Below are 20,297 nucleotides of genomic sequence, written 5' to 3'. Positions count from 1 at the left end.
ATTGTTTGCATAGTTTTAGCAGTGAGTTTTGATTGTGTTCCCACATCAGTGAGATGAAGGAGTGATGTGAAATAGCCCCAGCCCAGAACCATTTGTGCGCATGCTATGCAGTTATCTTTTGAGGAGTGAGAATAGGTTATTTCAAGGCTTTTTACAGGAGAAAACTAGGGGTAATCTTGTTCTAACTTCTGAAGGGGTCACCAGTTTTCAATGAATCTGCATCCCTGGCTGATTCCCCCTGATTCCCTCTAGTACGTTTTGTCATCTAGGAGGGATTTGCACTTGATGTATTTCATAAAGAATTTGAAAAAGGGAAAAAATAGCAACTAAGTCCCTATGGCAAAAACATGGTTTGCCAGTTTCATGAGGACAGTTAACTAAAAGTGCAGCCATCTCGTGATGAGAGAGGTATAGGGAACCGTGGTTCTTAGTTCTGAATGAAAGAGGTCTTTAGCAAATTATACACCTAGAAAGGACTGTCTCTATTATTTTTAGCTTGAGATAGTTCTCTCTTCACCAGCATTTAGTGGAGAAATTGTAAAATGGGTGCACCGGCTACTTTGATTTAAAAGTCTCTTTCCCTGGTCCACTCCCTTTTTCTGTAGATGCCCTGTAGTCAAATTATTCACATATTATGACATAAGAGTCAGGCTTCTTTTTAAACTGATCATCACATTGTTTAGAGTAACACTAATTACGTAGTGGACAATATTTTGTTAGTCTTATGTCACAGAGAGTAGGACTGTGATTTGGACTATATGCTGATGCAGGAGATTTAAGGGGGAATAAGAACACCCTTACCACCCTACATGGGTTACCCAGATGTAGGGTCTGAGTGTATAGGAGTAAGGAGTACTACATATCCAATTCCTCCCCCCTTGCCCACCAGCACCAACCCAGAGCAAGGGGGTAGGACGGGTAAAGCTCTGACTTTACCTGCCTTCACCCAACCCCAGTGTGCTGGCAGTGAGTGGAACCATTGCAGGGATGTCACAGTTTGCTGCTAGTACAGGTCAGAAGCAAATGAGTACACCTGCAACTCCCTGACCAAGGGGGAAGTGGGGAGGGAAATGGGCCTCATAGTTGTGTCTTTAAGGTACAAAACCTTCTGGGTTGGTTTATTTTATGCACCACCCTTTGGTCAGGCTGTGGCTAAGGGCAAAAACTAGGGCCTGAATTGGTATTTTTATCAGAAGGGTGGTTTCACAGGGGCAGGCTATGGCACTCTGCAGACATTCCACAGCTCCCTCCTGTGAACAGAAGAGGATGTTCCACTGGAATCTAGCTAAATAGTTCCAGATTATGGAATTTTCTGATCTTTTTTTTTTTTTCTTCTTCCAGGAAATGCATGAAAATGTCTACAGTAGTAGAACAGAAATGTTATACAGTGTAGGTCTCATGAGACAGGGAGAGCCTTGTCTATGAGGATGCAAGAGTATCAGAACTGGAAAAGGGTCTGACCATGAACACTGAATCCAACCCCATTGCACAGTAGAGAAATGCAGATGAGAATTGGACCTAGACCTGTGGAGAGGACACATGTGTGTTTCCTATGTGTAATATTATACCCTATACACACGTGTACTCTTTACTATACAGAAGAGGCATTTTAATATTAATCCATAGGTAAGTCCAATCTATAATGAAATGTGTGCTACTCATGTGGCATTCAGATATATTCTTGTGACATATAGGTGAACTTCATGCTTCTGGCCTATCTCTGATTAGGTCTCATTTGAGGTGGACAAGTCTCAGAGGTTAATTTCAAGAAGATTTCATCTCTGTAGTTCTAAATAACCTTAGCATAATAAATCTGCCTCTACTTTGAACTTCACAAGTGTCCCCAGTGTGCAGATACTGTGGCCATTCAACATTTCATGGTGACAGAAGGGACAGAGCACAGATGCACGTGCTTCAAGACAACAGGCCCCTAATGCCCAAGCTAACGAAGAATTTCCATTAGCTGTTAACAGTATTGGGTCTATATCTAGAGCAGTGGTTCTCAAACTTTTGTATTGGTGACCCCTTTCACACAGCAAGCCTCTGAGTGCGACCTCCCCCCGTTATAAATTAAAAACTCTTTTTTTATATTTAACACTATTATTAATACTGGAGGCAAAGCAGGGTTTGGGGGTGGAGGCTGATAGCTCGCAACCCCCCACGTAATAAGCTCGTGAGCTCCTGATGGGTCACAATCCCCAGTTTGAGAACCCCTGAGAGCAAATCAAAATCTTATGAATTTTGAGATTTCAAGGAAAACTTTTGTCAAATTTTATGATAAAAAAGGAAAAAATAGTCAGCAAAGTGTTTATCTTTCCCCCCACTTCTTGACCAGTTAGGATACACAGTTCACTCTCCGTCCAGTAGAGGGCCGTATTATACACACTCATGCAAGCACACATGAGGTTTCATTGTGCTATTAACCTGCATACAAATGTAATACATTTTTCCTACGTGAGTTAGCACCCAGGAGCGCTGGCTGGAAAAAAAAATCCATGAGAATTTTTGAACAAAAACTATTTGGACAGTTGAAAAACTTCAGTTTCCCAGTGAACCAATCTGACCTGATTCAAAATGAATATTTTTGTTTTGTTTTGAGTTAAAATGTTACTTCATTTCACCGTTATGAAAAAATGAAATGAAATGACATTTTAAGTTTAAACAAAAAGATCTGATTCATTTCAGATGGTCATTTCAACTTAAAATGTCATGTTGAGTTGTATTTTGAACCTTATATTAAATGAAATGATATTTTAAATTGAAAGAAAATAAAATTTTTCATTTTTATTTCAAAAAGTCAATTTCAAATGAAAATTTTTGGTTTGAAATTTCCCATGGGAAAACTAAAAGTTTTCGTTCAAATGGACAGTATCCCTTTAAAATGGTGGTTTCAATAAAACAGTATTTTTTGGTGGGAAAATGGCACTAAATATGTCTAACCCTCTGCTAGTGGAAAACACACACACACACACACACATTTCATCTTGCTGTGCGAGGGGAATATGATAGACAAAACTTCTTAATGACTGTCTTCTGCAATTCTGCTTAATCCATAATAGAATGGACACAAAGAATCTGAACTCAGATAAGTCTGCCTATTTAATGGACTGCAACTAAGTGATAAAGGTTATGTATTTTAATGCAGCTAATTTTTCAAGTCACTGCTTAGCTGCAATAAACTCCAGAGCTTAGTTTCATGATAACTGCCGGCACCCAGATGATGGATGCTTGCAATGTTGCTCTTTACACTCATGATGGTGCTTTGAAAGAACAAGCTGACATTGTCTGACTCTGTGATGAGTCTCCTTCAGGTTTTTAATTAACAAAATGATGTCCAACACGCTAGACATTTTGAGTGTCAAGGCACCAGTTTAATTAAAATATGGATGTTCAATGAAATAGGCATTTTGAGGGTTCATGACCTGCTGCTTGGAGAGGGGACTTATGATGTTGGAGGTGAAAAAGATCTGAAGGAAGAAGAGGAATTAGCAAGAGTTATGGAATCTCTGAATGCTTGCTCGATAGGTTATTTGACACTGCCAGTGTTTGGAAGACCTTGTTGGAGACACTTAAGGTGGAAGAGCTATTGAGTCTAAGGGATAGAATTTTCAAAAATGTCTGTGTTTTAAAAATCTGGCCCTAGGTGCCTAAGTCGCTTTTGAAAATGGGACATAGACACCTAAGTCACTTAGAGTACAATTTTCAAAAGGGCCTAAGACTACACTATCTATCAAAGGTACTCATGTCATTACCATAGTATCTGAGCATCTCACAGTCTTTACTGTATTTACCTTCATGACAATCCTGTAAAGTAGCAAAGTATTAATATCCCCATTTCTTACAGGTGGCTGATCAGGACATTAAATCACTAACTCCCAAACAGTGCCCTAACCAATAAACCATCCTTCCTCTACAAATATCTTGGTTTCAAGATGAAATGCATTGGAAACAACTGTTTGTGCCCTTAGAGTCCAAACACTCTCACTAGTTATTTGAAGACAGCGCTCTATAGCTCCTATTTTGGCCTTCTGTGACATCACTTTTCTAGTCTTCCAAACACCTGCAACATCCTCTAGCTGAAATAGGGAATGTAGGGTATGGTATTACTAATGTAATAAAAAAGGCAGACAAAACTTTTAAAAGGGAGCAATAAATGGTGCTAAATAAGATCTAGAGCTGCTGTCCATGGAGTTGGGAGATTTTGGAACTGTCCTTGCTTCAATTGATTTAAACAAAAAAATAACCACAGTGCTTAAAACTCATGGGAAAGCACAGTAAGGGCCAAATTCTGGTCTCAGTTACACAGATTTATATCCACATAACTCAACTGGAGCTTAGAGTTATCCAGATTTACACCAGTGTAAATGAAAATAGATTTTGGCCTTTAGCATCAATGTATTTTACTTTCTTTAAAACAACCTCCTAGTTTATTTGTAGTAACCTTTAGGAGGTTGAATCTGAAATTGATTTTGTGCTGATTTACTAAACACCTTCACCTGTTCACAGTGGTTTTTTTATTGTGTAATAACATGTGCAATATCAGATATTGATACAAGTTTATTTTTTTATTTAGGAGAAAGATCACTGAAGCATTTGTCCTGAAAAACTCTTGGATATATTTATAGATTTTTTTTTGTCAGAAAGCAAAAGGGAAAATGTGAAATGCCTATATGTTCCAAACTCTGATCATCCAGCTAAAGCTGGGATGGATTAAAGAGCGAGTTGGGTGGGAGAGGTTGTTTCTGGTTTTGGTTTGTTTTTTGGTTGGTTGGTGTGTGTGTATTTACACTAGAGTTGTAAAACTGAACACCCAAAAGTTAGGAAATGCCAGAGGTAAGTTTGCTTGTGCAACCTTAATTAGGCCTCCTTGTGCATATGCCTTTTGATACTGGCTTTAATATTATGATACCGCGTAAATTACATACTATTTTTTTTTCCACAGGACCCCTGCCCTTTTCAGTGCATAGAATGGATGGTGCTCGGTTAATGAACAGATACCGAATATTTCTTTAATCCTCGTTGTCCAATGTGTGACAATGTCCATTGTCCAATACTTACAGCTAACTACTCACACCCTGACTTGAATTCCGAATTTTTAATTTCCTCATGGGCTTTTCTGTGGCATTCATCAGTATAATATCCGAGTGCTTCACAAACATCGATGAATTTATTTTCACAACACCCCAGTGAGGGGAGGGGATATTATTAGCCCCATTTTTCAGCTGGGCAATGGAGATACACAGAGATTAAGGCCAAAAGTTTAATCTAATTTTGGGTGCTCAATTTGACATGCCTAGGACCTGATTGTTCAGATAACTTAGACTCATACAGTACATCGTACATTCATAACAAAGTTCCCTATTGATTTAAAAGCAAAAGCAAACCAATTTGAAAAATAGAAGTACATAGCAGATTTTACCCTAGGCAGCTTAATCTGAAGCATTTAGCCTGAATCCTAGCCCAGTCCAATAACTTGGATCATGGGGCAGTGGGTACAAGATCTTTTAACTATATGTTGTTGCAGGAAGTTGATGTTTGTTGTGGGGGAAAAATAAAGGAATCAATAGCTAGATAAGAAATAGGTCAGATAATTAGTTTTAATATTTTACTCATTGACAAACTCTATTGATTTTCACTGAGCCTCACTGATGTCCATAATATATAGTTAAAAAGCAGATGATGCTTCATGAAAAAGTTTGGAATTCATTCTGTTTAAAAAACAATTCCATCTACAACAAAAAATCTATTTTTGTTTCCCATCATTTTTTATTAGGATGGGCATTTGCGTTAAAACATAATGCATCCATTTACGAACTCGCTGTTTGCACCCTTTTGGAAAAGTTCTATGGAACTTAATAGAAAATGACAGATTTTCTGTAGATTGTATTGATTCACCAAATACAATTTATTATAAAGTTATATTCCTGCTATAGGATTCCATATGATGGTTCAAAGAAACCTCTGGAAAGGAGATCATTTTCTATTGCAGTCTATAAGTGTTTAGATTAAATTCTTTAGACTTCTGTTACATTCCTATTGCACCTGATTGGGTTCACATCATACTAAATTCTATATGCCTGTTTGGGCAAACACTGCAACGGGACTAGCCACACAGAGAGTGTTATTCATGTGACTAAGTGTTTGCAGGATTGAGCCCTTTTCCATAAAGGTGACACTAGAAGCCTGGTTAAGGCTGGGCTGGACATTTGTCCCTATATTTGTTTCTTATGGGTATATCTACACACATCCTGCAGCAGCAAGCCTCCCATCCCAGGTCGACAGACTTGGGCTCACGCTATCATACTGAAAATTGCTGTGTAGACAGTAATATGAACTTGGAACTTGGGTTGGGGCACTCCCTGGGCTTCAGAGCCCAAGCTCCAACCCAAGCCTCGATGTCTACATAGCTATTTTTTAGCATGATAGAGCAAGCCTGAATCTGCTGACCTGGGCTGGGAGGCTCACTGCTGCAGGCTATGTAGACATGCCCTTAGAGTTCTATTTGTGGCCATTACAATTCGTATCATGAAATATATGGGACTTGATTCTGCTCTCATTTAGGCTGGTTTTGTACCAGCATACCACCACTGACTTCACCGGGGCTATACCTGATTTACACTGTGACAAGTTAGATCAGAATTTGACCCTTAACAAGTGTGAAGTGATTCCCATCAAATCCCTTTTACCATGAGAGCAGATGCAATGCAAGTAATCTGGGCAAGACTGCTTCACATTTTAAAACATTGTTTCGCTTACTTGTAACACCAACAGAAACTTCTAATTACTTTTTATTTCTGATTATTATAACCCCCAATCCCTGCTTTTCAAAATCAGTTTATAAATTAGTCACACACACTGTTATCAGAATATTCAGAGATTTTATGTATTTTTAAAACAAAGAAAAACAAGCATGCTCAGTTGGTATAGATCTATCTATTTATCTAATCTTCTTACAATGCTATCCATCACCACAGTATGAGTATGTAGAAGAGAGAGAGATGGAGAATACAGGTCTGCCTTATCTTACGCTGGGGTTATGTTCCGCAGTCAGCGCCTAAAGCGAAAATCGCATATAGTCAAAATTACATTGAGTGTAATGGCGGGCGGAATCGCCCGCACTACAGAAACAGTATTTAAATTGTTATTTTTCTCTCTCTCTCTTTTTTTTTTTTTGCCAATTGCATAAAGCTGAAATCACACATGTTAAATGCGCCTAAGATACGACAGACCTGTACATCTCTTCACACTGTTTGGTCAGGTATGTAAAGCCCCAAACCTGAAAATACTTGCATATGTGCTCAATTTTAAGCACATGAGTAGCCTCCTTGAATTTATTGGAGCTACCATTGTGAATAAACTTAAGGGCAGGCATATTTATTTGCAGGATCCAGGCCTAATTTTGTAGGTGACCAGATACATGATGATGAAAAATTGGAACTAGAGTTTATATATACAATTATTATGAAAGTCTATTGGATGTTCTTCTGAACAATCCATATGCTTTATAATTCCTGTTATTAAACCTGTGAAGCGCTGAGCCCTCTCAACTCACACAGTAGGTTCCAATACATGAAGAGCTCCTACGGTTACATATTGTTTCAAAAGTTTGAATGTACCAAGAGTCAATGATGAATTGGTTTTGATTGGATTGGAATTCTACACTTCTGAATACATTTCCTTTCTAATTTCAGTAGCCAGGATGGGAAAGACAGTAAACACTGCAATATATTAGATATTTCAGCAATACCTTCTGAGCACTTCATTGTCATTCCAGGTCTGTTTGCAGTTACGCTTACAGTTTCTTAGTTTAAGAGTTTTTTAATTTGATGGCTGTTCCCACTCTGATGAATAAATTAACTTACTATGTTTTTAAGTTTGCTTGTGTCAGTCTGTTTAATATGGCATTAGAAAGGATAAGACATTCTACCTGTTTCATACCATTTATTTTTTTAGAGCAGAATGGTTTTTTTCATTGTTATAATGTATAGATTTTCTTTTCAATTAAGAGTAGCAAAGAAAAAAACTGAGACTGTACGGAAAACTCATCTCTGTCAACCTATCAATAATGTAAATGTTTAGCTCCTGCTGGCATAGAAGCTGAATCAGAAAAAGGTTGGAATTAGATAAAACCACCAGTGTATTTCAGGTTATATTTAGCTCTGTTATGAGTGAATAAAAATAATTAGCTTGCACAGATGTGAAAGAAGAAGAAAAATGGCTGTACCTCCTTTTCTGTTATCCGAAGACTGAGCTATCCATTTCAGTATTAAGTGACACAACCCAATGCACTGCTTGAAATGTTTCTGAATTATAATCAGTGCTACCCACAGTATCCCCATTCCTATGGTAATAAGCTGTTACCTGTTGCCCTCAATTATTCTTGGGTTACTGAGTATAATTTAACAGTTTCAAAATGTAGTCAATTGTAGAGGGGAGAAAAAAACCCCAAAGGAAGAAAAGAAACTGAAAGTAGTGAAGGGCCATTAGAAATGTAAGTTTAAATGGCCTAAATGAGCTTAACTGCACAGCTTGAACCGTTTCTGCTGCCATCAATGTCATTGCTGTTGCCCCTGGAATACAAAGTACATTCTGCACTACAGAAATGGAAAGACAGTACCATATAACATTGATGGAAATGACTTTACAAAGCAGTATGTCTTTTGTGTCTTCGTGCTCTTTTGAATTCACTGTCTATGAACTCTGGACTTGTAACCATCAAAACAAACTGGTTGAGTCCTTTGTTTCTTCCTAATATGCATCCCAGAAATGGGCTGAACCTGTAAGTTCTATTCCAGCCCTGACCCTGCCCAGAGTTCAGGGGTGTTTGGGTCCAGGGCAGTATCTGATTTTTTACTGATAATTTTCTTTACACTTTTCAGCTCCTAAGCACTTAGAAGGAGAGAAACGAAGAACAAGAAAATCTAGAGAACTGCAACTATGCAATTAGTTAATTTATCAGAAAATTGAGTCAAGATGTTGCACTGTCAAATATAAAATTCAGTGCTTACAATGGGTATACCTTAATATTTTGCAGTTTGTGTATTATACACATATTAGTTTGTATGCGTTGAGAATGCACTGTTTACTAATACTGCATTGTACCTTCAATCTGAGAATCTCAGTGTTTTACAAATGTTAATAAATTAAGCCTGACTGTTACTAACAGAGGTAGGTGAGTATGATTAGCCCAACCTTATGCACAGGGAAACTAAGGCAGAGACTGCTGGCAGGAGTTGCCCAAATTCACATGGTAAGTGGCAGAGATTGCTTTCATTCCCAAATCTTCTGACTCCCAGTCCTGTCTGTTAATCATTAGACCAAGGTGCCAAACTCATTGTGCAAAAAGACCCAATTGTATCTTTAATTATTTTCCATGGGCTAGAGATACAAAGTTAAAGCTTCATACTCTTTTTGATCCACAGATTCATTCACTAGATTGTATTGGGGAGATTTGCAAAAAGGTCAAGGGTATGAAGAGGGCAAAGTTCATCATGCATTCAGCATCACTGGGGGGAAATGATGCAGGGCACTTTTAGGGCAGAAATATCACTGGTTCTGTGTTTATTTGGATGAGGCAATATCTCCTATTGCAGTGGTGCTCAACCTTTTTCTTTCTGAATCCCCCCACTCCCAACATGCTATAAAAACTCCACAGCCCTCCTGTGTCACAATAACTGGTTTTCTGCATATAAAAGTCAGGGCTGGCATTAGGGGTTAGCAGGCGGGGCAATTGCCTGAGGTCCCATCTCACAGGGGTCCCAGTGAAGCTACATTGCTCAGGCTTTCGCTTCAGCTCTGGGTGTGGGGGGCTCAGGGCCCTGAGATTCAGCCCCATTCAATGGGGCTTCAGCTTTCTACCCTGGGTCCCAGCGAGTCTAATGCTGGCCCTGCGTGGCAGCCCCCCTGAAACCTGCTCATGCCCCCCGCCCAGAGGGTCCCGGATCCCTGGTTGAGAACCACTGTCCTATTGGACCAACTTCTGTTGGTAAGGGAGACAACCTTTTGAAAGATACTACCTCCCTTTAATATTCTCGGACTGACACAGCTACAACTACACTGCATACAACTATGTTTCTTTGGTCATTTGTGTGCACAATTGCCTGATTTGCACTCACTAGTGCACACATTGTGTGCAAAATAAGAAAAACTATGTACTTTAAAATGTCATAACTGCGTTTTGACATTAACTTTCCATTGTGTCCTACCTATCTTTAATTACTTTGCAAGTTAAGACAGTGCTGCAATAACTCATGTTTTGGATAGTTCACATCAGTATAATAAGGGCAAGGGCTGAGATTTTCATGAGCATTTGATTGTGAGATGCGTGCCAAACTCTATCCAGTATTTTTTGAAAATCCTGGTTTCGGACCTTTGCCAAGATTTTGGAAAATGAGTGCCTAAAGTTAGTCTCCTAAATCCATACTTAGGCACCTAAATATATTGTCTAATTTTCAAAACTGCAGAGCTCTCAGCAGCTCCCATTGGGCTAGAGCCTCAGCTGATAAAAGTTAGAAGTTAGTTAGTTCAAGACTAGGCCTCCATTTCCAAAATCTTGATATTAGGGTTTTTTTTTAAAGGCCAGTCTGTAGAAGCTGAATAAGTCATAGAAGGATCAGATGAATACACCAATCCTATCAGATCTGACCAGGGAGTTAGGAACCCCCTGCACTAGATCATCTGATGGAATTACCTATTTTCCTCTTATGATTCTTTCCTCCATCAGTTGCTGTCCTTAGATCAGCCTATCCAAAGATGCTCATTGCTGAGTGCTGAGATCATGACATTAGAGAGGAGGGAGTAATTTAAAGGACAAGAAGCATACAGAGATACAGGTAAACATAGCTGTTCTTGAAAGCTTCCCCCATGTTGATCTATCGGGTTCCAGTTACAGCCTTTTTAATTTATTTCTGTCTCATAGTAATTGTATCATTAGCACAAAGAGAGATGGGAATAGTTCTTTCCTTGAGCCACATTCACTTCTGAAACCCAAACTAAACAGCAGCTCCCACACCACTGACCTGTGAGAAACACAATCTGTGCAGTGGTAAATAATAAGGGCCATAAGGAAGGGGCGGGGGGATTATCATCTCCCCACACTGCAGCGCTACTGGGAAAGTACCATTTTTGTTTACCTCTAGAGACATCCTTTGAAGCAGTTTTACCAAAATTCTTCGAATAAATTACAGGAGGGGTTTTGTTCTTCAGAATCATTGTTCTACTCCAAGAAAGGACAGGATGCTTCCCGGCACTATCTCCGCTAGAACAGGGAGCATTATCTTGCTTTGCAGCCTGTACTGCATTTAGCTGCAGCAGATAAATTAAAGCGGGTTAGTGGCTCTCTCTTATTTACATATGTAATGGTTTTGTTCCCTCTGCACATTCTTTGTCACAAGCCCTGACCTCATCCGTGCAATTGCAGGCGATGACTGTCATCTAGTATTTGTGTTCAGAGTCAAAACTGACAATCATGGAGTGCAAACTATAACTAAATGGTCAATAGTTCAGTCCAGAAACATTTCCTCTCAGGCATCATGCAAATAAGTCCTTCGATTTCAAGCATTTCGACAAAATCTGCTGAAATCAATTAAAATGACAGCAGTAAAGTTACCAGTAAAATTGGAGGCGGTTAACCAAAGCAGATTTTCTTTTAGTTAGGATTATTTTCTTCGCTAATATCCATTTTAAAACCTAAAATAATGTTGTCTGCTTATTTTACATTATTAGGGCCAGATCTTGCAGCCCTTACTCAGGCAAAACTCCTGTGGACTGCAGGGTTTGGTCCTTGTTACCCATTTCCATCTAGGATACAAACAACAAACCAGATTCTTGCTGCACATCAGAAAATCTGTAGGCAGGAATTTCTCCCTTCTGGGCTCCCAGTCAGAACCTAGTAAGAATCTCCCTGACAGAGGCTAGTGAGAAACACTCCAGCAGAGGGTTTGAAGGATACAGAGTAAGTTCAGATACATCTGTGTTGTATTCCTAGTGGAAATAATCTGTAAGGTGAGGCTCTGAGGTGGCCAGTGCTACTTGTATAATGGGAAGAATTTCATTTTAGGTGATTGAGAGGTCCCTTTTGGATCAGTTTGGCCTATTAAGTTTTTTAAAGGGATGCAGAATTATTGTCCTGAGCCCTGACTATAGGATAGATCTTTTGTGAATAAGTAAATGCATACATTAAATGTTATTACATAATGCAGTTTTAGCTAAGAGTGAGCGATCATAAATGTTATTCTCAATTTAATATATCAGTACCCGGTGCAGGCATATTCCTGGCATTTCTCCAGGTTCATTGGAAGTTTGCACCTGCCTAGTAGGTGCCCTTTTAGACCACATGCACGTGCAAAACCCATTGGGTTGCATGTGTACATTTGCCCGTTGACAGTTTGCTGAAAAACAGGCTGATGCTATTTGTCATTCAGTCACCCAGTGCTATAAAGCTTTTTTCATTGTTTTGACGTCACCAGCCCTGAAAGAGATACAGGAACATATTCCTACATAGTCATCATCTCCCTCCAGGAAGAATGCAATCAGAACAACACACAATCAAAATCTCCTCAGTTTCCAGCCATATCCCATGGTCATCTAGAAAACATTGGTAAGAAAAAGTACATTAAGCACATAAGCCCTCGAATGTAGCTTCCTTTTACTCTGAGGCGCCTTCTGAAGATGAGACTGCTGAAAAAGAACAAAGCACTTTTCAGGATGGGGCCCTCAGATATTATGTCTGGGATTTGGGAATTGAGGCAACTCAATTAGGCAACTTTGCAAATCCCAGCCTATATATTTAGATTGGAGCCAGGGCCTCAGGAAGGAATAGCTGCTAGGGTGGAACATGCATACCTTAGAAACCAAGGCAAATAATTTAAACACCCACAATATAGACATAATTGTGTGAAGGGGTTTAATATGAATATTTAGTGAGAAGTGTGTTTTGCAACATTGTTCGATAGCAAAAAAAAAGGGGGGGAGGGGTTGTGTGGTCATTTGTTGTTTTTAATGCTGTGTGAAGAAGTGCTAGGGAGAAAAGGTTCAGTGGGAGAAAATGCTCAAAGGTCCAGATCCTACTTCTATTGATGTCAACAGCAAAAATACCATTGAACATCAGGGTGCAGGGTCAGGATATGTTAGAAAAGGTGTTCCTTGTTCCAGTCAAGCCACAGTTCCTTTGGCTCAGTGATTTTTTGCCAAGAGGAATGAATTAGCTCCATGGATTGTTTACTCCTAGCGATGTTGGGCTGACTTAGGAGTAAAATAAAGACAAAGCATGTAATGGAAAAACATGCACGTAAAAATAGCTGCTGCAGCTCATATCTGAAGTATGAGCCATACAACCTGGGCCTGATTGTGCCCGTAAAGCACAGGCCTTGGTTGGGGGCAAGTGGAGCTATGCTGCCCCAGGTGGAGTTCTAGGAGGCATTGTGCCTTTGAAAGAGTGCAGTGTCTGCTCCTCTCTGTGGCCAGCCCATTCCACTGATCATTGCAGTATGAGGCGGGATAGCTCAGTGATTTGAGCATTGGCATCTAAACCGAGGGCTGTGAGTTCAATCCTTGAGGGGGCCACTTAGGGATCTGGGGCAAAATCAGTACTCGGTCCTGCTAGTGAAGGCAGGGGGCTGGACTCAATGACCTTTCAGGGTCCCTTCCAGTTCTATGACATAGCTATATCTCCATATATTATTAGGAGGGGAAGGAGCCACAGACCCACATTTTCCCCAATGGGGGTGTGGCTTTAACCCCCCCTGCTCCTCAGTATAGGACTGACTGACGGTCTAGCCATCAATAATTAAGCAGGCCACGTAAAATCAAGACATTAATCAAAACCCCTCTAACTTAAAAACAAGGATATGATTCTGAGTGAATTTTTTTATTAGTGCCGAAATGAATACGACTTGAAATAGCATCTGACTAGGAGTGAATGAGTCAGAATATAGTGTCTGATTTTTTTTAAAGGTCCGTCATAACGAAAGTATTGTCAATCCAGTACGCAAGGAAAGGGAGCCAAATGAAAGCTTCTCGTAATCACGTAGTCTATTCTCTTTACAGATTGCAAAGGAAGACGGTATTTCTTTTATTAACTGAATCACTCTGACTTATTTCTATGTGAAAACACTAGGGGCAACCAAGCCATTTTAAGATGAATCTTAGGATAAAGACAGCCATCAGATCTTCCAAGCACTTTTTAAACAGACAGCTTCAGAATATCAAAAAACTCATTGATTAAAGAGCATGAGATAAAATTCTGAACAGACCATTTTCTTTAAAATTTATATATTTGTGTATATGGGAAGAAAAACACTGCTGTATCATTACACCAAAAGCTTGTAACAAGAATATATTTGTAAGATTACATAAATGATCCAATAAAATAAAACTAGCGGTAAGTGCCAGAATATGCATTCCTAAGGCACCTGCAGATACAGCTCACCCTTCACTGTCTGCAGGCTACTAATAAAAAGGCAGTTGTATACGCTAAAACAGCTCAAAAAAAAAAAAAAAAAAAAAGACACAGGGACCAGGAGGGAAAATGGCAGGGAATAGCACTAAACAGAGTGCAAAATGAGCAAGACAACCGAGAGGATTCCAGGATCAGAAAAGCACTGGATTGGAACACAAAATTGGAAGTAAATAGAGCAGGGAAATTAAAGCCCCATCTCAGATAGAAGTTAGAAGTAGAATGGGATGTGGGAATTATCCCTTCCATGGAAAAATCAATGAGAAGAGTCCAGAGGGAGGGAATTATTGGATGTACAGCATCTGATCTGGGTCACACTCACCTTGTCATAGCTATGTTGCATACCTGTATTCTAGTGTATCTATAGATTTCTAGGGAGAGCATCGCTATTTAAGCTTCTACAGCATTGACATTTCCAGTTCCCTAATCTACAGAATTGTTTTTAAAAGTTACCTGCAAAATAATAATAATTAATAAAAAATAATACCCGGCTCTTATAGAGAATTTTTCAAGTCTAGATCTCAAAGCATTTACCAAGGAGGTAAATAACTTTCTCCCCCTTTTACAGATAGGGAAATAGAGGCACAGAGGGGGCACTAAGGAGCTAGAAATAGGAAAGAGATCTCCTTAGACCCAGTCTAGTGCTCTATTCACATAGCCCTTTGCCATTTTTCACTTTATTATACAAAAAGAAAGTCCCGAAAGGTGTATTTTTTAAAAAGGGATTTTTTTTTTCATTTTTCTTTTTTTTTTTAATATAAATCAGGTCTTGTCCACCCTGCTTTTCCTGAAAAATTTTATAGGCAACTTGAGAACTAGCAGCTTTATGAAATCAGAAATAAAAACCTAGTGAAACCTGGTTAATCTGCAGAGGAAGTTGTTTTTATTGAAGGCATTTAAAACTCTGGGATGTTTCTGCTCATCCTTCTGCTCATCCACCCAAGGAAAACACTTTGCCCTGTTTTGGTACCAGTTTAACTATTTCAGTCAAGGTTGTTTTTTTCTAATTATTATTATTATTATTTTTAACCAAAAATAGTTGTACAACCCCTGGTGTGAATGCAGTAATGCTGGTATAAAAGTGCCTTATACAGGAACTCCCCACTTAACGTCCTCTCGTGTAACGTTGTTTCGATCTTACGTCTCTGCTCAATTACAGAACATGCTTCATTTAAAGTTGTGCAATGCTTTGCTATAACGTCGTTTGGCTGCCTGCTTTGTCCACAGCTGGCAGCCCCCGAACAGCTCCCCTACACCCCCCCAGTGCCTCCCACCCACCGGCAGACCCTGCGGATCAGCGCCTTCCCCTTCCTCCCCCCACCTCCTGCCTGCAGCAATCAGCTGGCTTGCGGCGTTCAGGAGGCAGGAGGGAGGGGGGAAGAGCGAGGACTCAGCGCGCAGGTTCCCCCTCCCTCCCCTGCCTCCCGAACGCCGCAAATCCGCAGATTGCCACGGGCAGGAGGCAGGGGAGGGAGGGGAGAGCTTGCACGCCGAGTCCTCGCTCCTCCCCCCTCCCTCCTGCCCCCTGAACGTCGCATGCCAGCTGATTGCCCCAGGCAGGAGGGAGGGGGGAGGAGCGAGGACACGGCATGCATAGTAAAGGGGGGGGGAGAAGAGGCAGGTTAAGGGTGGGGGTTTGAGGGAAGGGGTGGTGTGGCAGGCTGAGGGTTGAGCCCCCCGCCCCTGGTGCTTGCAAAGTAGGGAAACTGCCGCTGTTGCTGCGCAATGTGCTTCTCCTAGCCTACAGCACCTTCAGCCTCTTGCCTGCATCACTGTCTCCAGTGCCAGTGGGCTGTGCCTATGTGGGGTAAGGTGGGGACACCTCCCAACTATAGTACTGTATTGTACAGCAAAAAAGAAATTTCCCTGGAACCTAACCCCCCCCTTTACATTCATTCTTATAGGGAAATTGGATTCGCTTAACATTGTTTCACTTAAAGTCGCATTTTTCAGGAACATGACTACAAGGTTAAGTGAGGAGTTACTGTATCAGTATAGCTTATACCAGTATCAATGCATCCATTCTAGAGAGATGTATTGGTTTCAAACTGATACAGTTAAAAAGATATCAGCACAGTGTAGAGGCAAGACCATAGGCGAAAATGCATGAGAGATTTGGGCCCTAACCCTTCAACTGGTTGGACAGCAATGCCTGCATGGAGCGCCATTGAAGTCCATGTCATTCTGCATGTCCGCATGTTCTCACGTGCAAAACCAGGGATTGTGAGCTGAATCCTCCAAGTCCTTCAGCAAAACCATACTTCCGAGATAAAACAAATCAAACAATTGTTCGGTCCTTTACAAATCACGGGCTAGATTTTCAAAAGGGCTCAGCACCCAGCAAGCACCGACTGTGCTGACTTCTTTTGAAAATCTGTCCATAAATATTACAATTGGTGCTGCTGAATCCTGAAATCTGAGCTTCATATTCAAAGTGAACTGTTTATCATGAGAAAACAAATGTTTTTAACTCCGAAGCAATCAGAGAGAAAATATTCAGCCTTAACGATTTCTTTGTGATCAATGGAGGTTGGAGTCAATCGTGTCAGAACTGATGTTGTACATAATGTTAGTTTTGATCAGAGTTAATTGATTTGCGGTTTTTTTGTAAACGCTATAATTTTTTTCTAAACGTCCTGTATTTCAAACCACAAAAAAAAAAAAAAAAAAAGAAAGAAACAGTTAAATAGTGAATGGTCTGTCAATGAATATATCAAGTCACTGGTCACAGTTGGACCTGGATGTTATAGAGTTTAAATATCAATGCTAAATCAAAGTTATTTATCACCAGATAACACACTGAGTTATCATGTAGCTTGGTTTCCATTGTTTCTAGTGGAGTCATTGAGAAATACTATTGCAGTAATTCAATAAATAAGTCAATGTCAACCATTTAGCTCTTCCTGTCTCTTGCTCAAGCCGCTATAGGATGCAAAGACTAGCTCAGCTATTAAGCGCTGTTTATCAATTGATGGATTTCTTTGTATTGCTCAGGATGGTCCTTTAGGCATCAGTTTTGATTTGCGTCATGTGGTAAAAGCTGCTTTTTTCCTCTGAACTCTGACTGGCTGGAGTTCCTCGTTTGTTAACCTCATCCTTTGGTGAGTGGTGACTTGACCTGCTCATTTAATCAATATATATAGCAAGAGAAATTGTTTTCTTTTCCCCTTCCAGCCAAGTAAGCTGGTTGTGGAGTTATGGCCATCTTGCCCTGTCAAAGGAGCATGTTATTTAAACTGCAATGACGTGATGAACATTTTTTATCCCTTAGTTTCATTGGCATTTGCAGGTTGCCATGTTTCTGTTTGGGTTCTTTAGGCCCCCTGGTCAGTTCTGTCTTTATGAACTCCTGCACACATCATGTATGGAGGCAGCTATACAAGATCAGATAAAATAAGCCCTAGTCCTGAACATCAGCCCAAATTAAAACCTTTTCAGCTATTCACACCTAACGTATGATTAACTTTAGCTGTTTTACATTTCTCTGTGCCTCTGCCCTATCTTGCTCCAGCTATGACTGAATGAAATTTCTACAATATCTAATGAGAATCTTATCTTACACTATTGCTAGGCTGACCAGAAGCAGGGAATACTGGAAACATCTGAAAAAAGCCTGATCTTACACAACTTCCAGCTCAGCTTTGCTGACCCAATAGGCGTGGCCAGCACAGATAAGCAGTTTGATGTGAGCGTGTGTTCACAAATCAAATAGCCAGATCTCTAGTAGTTCATCCACGACTAGCCAGTGTAAAAGGTGTGGTGGTCTATTGGTCTGAGCAAAGGACCAGCAACCCAGTATTCCTGGCTCTGACAGTGACTCGTTTTGTGTCCTTGAGCAAGTCACTTAATCTCTCCATCTCCGTTTCCCCATCTGGGAGGGGTGTAGAATCCTGAGGACATAGCAGGGCTGGTTCCTATATTAGTCACCATTTGTCCAAGAGATCTGCAGTTTTTGAAGCATGTCTGGATCTCTAACTGCTCCTCGATGCCCAGGGGCCCAGAAGTGCCTTTTTATCATTTCCACCCAGTCAGGTTATTTATTGCAGCCCTTTCTTTCACATTTGGAATTCGTTCCTTTGTGAGTTCCGCGAGCTGCGAAGTTCTCCAGTTGCACTGACTCTATTCCCTTCAGGGTTTACTCCAGGCTGTTGTTCCATAAAGCCCTATACAACTTGTCTTGGCCAACTCTCTCTCCCTGTAGTACTATTGTTACCAGGGGTTCTTTCAACCCAAAGCTCTTGGTAACTTTTACTCTATGCGAGGTGGTGTCAGGAAATAAATATGGGGAGACACGGCCATCTGACCGATAGATGGCTGGCACAAACAGGACAGCACAAGAGTGCTTTCACTTAAAGCTAAACTTTACTTAGTCTCAAGCACTTACACATGTCCGCAACAAGTTGGTAAAACACCCCCAACCCTTGATAATTACCAATGCTGAGTGTGGCTCTTGAGTGACATAGTGGCAGGCTTCCGGTGGCCAAATCTTCCGTCTGCCGGTGGGGACCGCAAGATTTATCCAGAGGGAGAGTCCAAAAAGAGTCCCAAACGAGTCCAACTACTTCAAACTTTCCCCCCTTATTTATACATTAGTAATAGAATGACATGTCCCTTAAAGAAAACTTGTTAAGTAAGCAGTTCCAATGGTTAAGCAAGAGGTTTCTTCTGATTATTGATTAACCAGGTGTGGGTTTTTCCAGCGTTTGCAGTCTTGAGACCCCAATAGACATTCCTGGGGCACATCCTGCTCTTTTAAAATGCATGTATCAGCAACTTCAATACAATTCTTATCAGAAAGGACGCGGGGTCAAGCTGCCCTTTCTGTGGCACCCCAAACCCCCTCCCCTTCTGCCTTGGTCAAGCTGAGACTGCTTAATAGGTTGCTTTTAACAATAAGCCATAGTGGTTTCAGGCACTTTACTGGTTTGCCAAAATCTCCACGTACACTATGAGAGCTGAGATCAGCTGATGTGCTTGAGCTAACAGCTCCTAGAGTTAATCTAGGGCTAGGCCTTCTCAGTGGAGGCCCTTTGACTCTGGGATTTATTTCAGGCCCAGAGGAGGGTTCAGCCACAGTCTGTTGATCTTTAGGGCATAGTGCAAAGCCCATCTCTTTTATCTGATCTTTGTCAAGCAGGGGAGAAGGGCGGGGGGGTGGGGTGTTTGTGTGTTATCTTATGGGGAAGGTTATTTTGTTTTTAAATGTCACATTGTTGTTTTCCACATTGTCCATGCACGTGGAGATGTTGCACTGGGTGCATTTTATACATTTAAAGCTAACTCAAGCTACAAAATGGGGCCAACACTTCCCTTTTTCCCTATCAGGGACATGGTTAACAAATTCATATTTCTCAAGCACTTTGAGGCTGCAACGGGCTATTGGAGTGCTAAGTTACATTATTGGCCCTAAGCAGGGATCTCAGAACAGTGAACGTTTAATCACAGAGACAGCATTTGGAATGGGAGTATCAATCCTAGATATTCTCCCAGGACACATTTATAACATGTTTCATGCACACAGAGAAAAGCATGTAATTTCAATCCAAATGACTTTTATTTTGGATGATGGAAACCAGCAAACAAAGAACTCTTGTTGCCAGAGAAAGAGAGGGCAGTACATAGAAGACAGAATCATAACATCTTGCCTACATTTACCTACTCTACATACCGTTTTTTCATAACAGCCCTTTATGCTGTTCGATTTTCAAAGCAGCATGTGCAGCAATTCAGCCATGTGTCTGTCCTTTATCATCAGTAGGAGTCACAGTGCTCAAACCTTGGTACCATTTAGGAAACTTTAGGATCAATATCATGTTAAACATGGACAGGGGGTTATGTGTAG

This window comes from Malaclemys terrapin, chromosome 8 (assembly GCF_027887155.1).
Source record: "Malaclemys terrapin pileata isolate rMalTer1 chromosome 8, rMalTer1.hap1, whole genome shotgun sequence".
Classification (NCBI taxonomy): domain Eukaryota; kingdom Metazoa; phylum Chordata; order Testudines; family Emydidae; genus Malaclemys; species Malaclemys terrapin.
The sequence above is the reverse complement of the archived record's forward strand: the minus strand, read 5'-3'. Positions refer to the sequence as shown.